The following is a 3,893-nucleotide window of genomic DNA, read 5'->3' as shown; positions in this document are numbered from 1 at the left end:
CTTGTCTCCTCCGGTCAGAGAGCCCTCTGATTGCAGAAAAAAGGTACGGAGGTCTGTGGAAGTCCCCGGAGGGGGTTGAGATGTGCCCCTGTACTTTGAGGATCGAGTGGTCCGCGATCTGCCCATGTGGGTATTGTAGTTTGTCCCCGATAGTGCCTTTGTTGCTGCGGGCTGCTTGAGCTAAAGGATCAAGCGTCCATTGAGGTCGGCTTCCGGTCACGCCCCCCTTGTTTTCCTTTTTAAGGGAAGTCCGGAATATTTTGAGATTTTTTTCCGGTATAAAAAGTCTATTCTCTTCTTGTATGCAAACGGAGCATTTGCAACTTTTTGGTGATACAAAAACTCTGACTTACCCTGAAAAACTATTGAGGTAGGCTCTTACTAGTAGGGAGTTTTGCTTTTGTACCCTTTTTGGCTGTTTGGTAAACATTTATTTATATTTATATTTTTGCATACTTACCTTTAATTTAAATGGACTTTCAGACTCTTCCTAGTCTATTACCCTTCTCTATGATGCTCTCAAATGGTCCTGCATTCCTTTCCACCTTGGTTGATGATTGTAATTTTGAATCTTTAAAGGTCGGTACCGTGATCGGAACATGCCTATTGTTCACTGCTTATCAGTTCATTATATCAATATATAGAATTGTTGTTTGTTGTTTTTCACTGTTTGTTTTCTTTAAATTGTTGTTTTTCTGATTTGTATATTTTTCTATTGTAGTGATCAGTCTATACATACAGAGTTTATTGTAACAGAATCTCCTGAAGAAGTCATGAGTGGTGAAACATGTAGAGATACAATTATACTTCTGTTGATATTTGTTACTGATTTACTGTGTTTTTTTTTTTTTTTCACTTATGAATTTTAATCTAAATACATTTTTCTATTTTTCTAAAATTTTTTTTTATGTTTGCGCTTGAAAAGTCACAATTCTTCTTTCCTATGTTATATTTGAAAAAAGGGATGTGGCGCCTTTAATGAGACTTTCCAACAGACTAGCTCTATAATTATACATCTTCACAGGGAGTACAGAGATCACATGGGGAGACACTGGGGGTACAAAGATCATACTGGGAAACACTGGGGGTACAGAGATCACCCTAGAAGACACTGGGAACACTGGGAGTACAGAGATCACTCTGGGAGACACTGGGAACACTGGGGGAAGATAGATCAATACTGGAAACAATGGGAGTACAGATACAGCCGTAGAAGACACTGGGAACACTGAGGGTACAGAGATACCACCACTAGGAGACACTGGGAACACTGGGGGTACAGAGATCACACTGGGAGACATTGGGAACACTGGGGGTACAGAGATCACACTTTGAGGCCTTGCAAACAGACACAAGGAACAAGGATCTAGCTACAGGAAGTCTAAGAATATTGGGGTTACATGTAGAACACTGGGTGAATAGGGATCAATAGAAATCTTTTCGGGAAGCTGAGGACAGGAAGGAGCACTGGAACTTCATGTGCAACTTGAAAGCATGACTTCTGATCTTTGGGAATACAGGTGACAGATAAGCAGGAAAGCAGCAGATCTGTGACAAGGATTTTCTGACAACACATTCCAACAACCTTCTAAGACATTCCAAGGATATTCTAACAATATCTTTTTAGCAAGTGAGCTGGTTATATAAGGAAGCCAACATCAGCATATACTTCTAAACACTTAATACTCTCATTTAGCCATGAATTCTTTTTCTTTATAAAAGAGATCACTTTCTGTAAATGTTCGGCCTCCTCCAGTTATATAAACCGGGAATTTTCAGTAGAATTGTTGGGAGTTTTCTGTATCTGGTCTTTGTGGGGGGGGGGCCCTCTGATGGCCTACTGGTGGTGTCTGTTCCCTCTTACATCCCAGCAGGCTGCAGACGTGTCTCTGCCACTCCGAGGACGCATAGTAATAGATCAGAGGATCCAGACAACAACTGACACTGCTCATACTGACACTGATGATGTAGACGATGTACAGGAAGTTACTGGCTTGGTTATAGACCTGCAGGAAATGCATGAACCAAATAACATTGGCTGGGCCAAAGCAGAGGACAAACACACACAGCACAACCACAGACAGGAGGATGGCTCGGGATCTCTTCTGGCCACCCTTCATGCTGAGCCCGTGGACTATTCCAGTGTAACAGAAGGTTGTAATAATTAAAGGTAGCAAATATAAAAGTACGATAACAATGGGGAAATAATAGTAAACCTGAAACCTTTCAACCAATTCAGCATCCTGAACATCAGAACAGGTTGTGATATTAAGGTCAGGAAATGGTCGGGTTTGTTGCGCTATGAGAATCGGCACGGTGCTGACCATCGATATCACCCAGATGCAGCAACACACCATCCAGGCTCGTCTCACTGTGCGCCAGGAAAGGGACTGGAATGGGTAAACCAGAGCCAGGAACCGGTCCACACTGATACTCGTCATCAGCAGGATGGATCCACGCATGTTACTTAAATACACGGTAGTGACTAATCGGCACATCCCTTCTCCCACCATCCAGTTATTTCCTGAGAATCGGTACACAATGTGGAAAGGAAGAATACTAACAAAGAGAACATCAGCAGCGGCTAGGTTGAGCAGATACACCACTGCCGGATTTTTCACCCTCACCTTCACCAAGAACACGATGATCGCCATTAAATTAAGAGGAAGAGCAACGAGGAAAACCACGGTATAGATGGAGGGCACAAGCTTTGTCACCCACCAGCTGTTCATATACTCTTTAAATTCATGTAAAAATGTTTTTTGCAGTATGTGGACCTCAATTTGTTGAATTGAGTTCATCGTAGTTTCATTACCTGAAAACATAAAAAAAAATGAGGTGAAGTCATTGTACGAGAAACATTTTGCAACATTTTTCACATTGCATTAAACAGGAGGACAGCTGGGGATCTCTTGTGTGACCCCTTAATGTTGAGTGCCCTGAGATCTGCTGATGATTTCAATGAAAGAGGAAGGAGCAGATCTCTGGGTATATGCTTTGCAGGGATGAGCTTCGAGTTCGAGTCAAACTCATGTTCGACTCGAACATCGGCTGTTTGCAAGTTCGCCGAACAGCGAACAATTTGGGTTGTTCACGGCAAATTCGAAAGCCGCGGAACACCCTTTAAAAGTCTATGGGAGAAATCAAAAGTGCTAATTTTAAAGGCTTATATTCATGGTATTGTCATAAAAAGTGTTTGGGGACCTGGGTCCTGCCCCAGGAGACATGGATCAATGCAAAAAAAGTTTTAAAAACGGCCATTTTTTCGGGAGCATTGATTTTAATAATGCTTAAAGTCAAACAATAAAAGTGTAATCATCCTTTAAATTTTGTACCTGGGGGGTGTCTATAGTATGCCTGTAAAGGGGCGCATGTATCCCGTGTTCAGAACAGTCTGACAGCAAAATGACATTTCTAAAGGAAAAAAGTTATTTAAAACTACTCACGGCTATAATGAATTGCCGGTCTGACAATACACATAAAAGTTCATTGATAAAAATGGCGTGGGAATTCCCCACAGGGAAACCCCGAACCAAAATTGAAAAAAAAATGGCGTGGGGATCCCCCTAAATTTCATACCAGGCCCTTCAGGTCTGGTATGGATATTAAGGGGAACCCCGTGCCAAAATAAAAAAAAAGTGTGGGGGTCCCCCTCAAAATCCATACCAGACCCTTATCTGAGCACGCAACCTGGCAGGCCACAGGAAAAGAGGGGGGACAAGAGAGCGCCCCCCTCCTGAACCGTACCAGGCCATATGCCCTCAACATTGGAAGGGTGCTTTGGGGTAGCCCCCAAAGCACCTTGTCCCCGTGTTGATGGGGACAAGGGACTCATCCCCACAACCCTTGCCCGGTGGTTGTGGGGGTCTGCGGGCGGGGAGCTTATCGGAATC

At 43.1% G+C, this 3,893-nt stretch overlaps 1 pseudogene; it reads right to left on the bottom strand.

Annotated features, from left to right (window-relative positions):
- Window positions 1-829: 829 nt before the first annotated feature.
- Window positions 830-2,810, bottom strand: LOC141127119 (proteinase-activated receptor 1-like; annotated as a pseudogene).
- Window positions 2,811-3,893: the final 1,083 nt, after the last annotated feature.

The sequence above is a fragment of the Aquarana catesbeiana genome, linkage group LG01, assembly GCF_042186555.1.
Source record: "Aquarana catesbeiana isolate 2022-GZ linkage group LG01, ASM4218655v1, whole genome shotgun sequence".
Lineage (NCBI taxonomy): Eukaryota > Metazoa > Chordata > Amphibia > Anura > Ranidae > Aquarana > Aquarana catesbeiana.
This window is presented reverse-complemented; position numbering and strand designations above follow the sequence as displayed.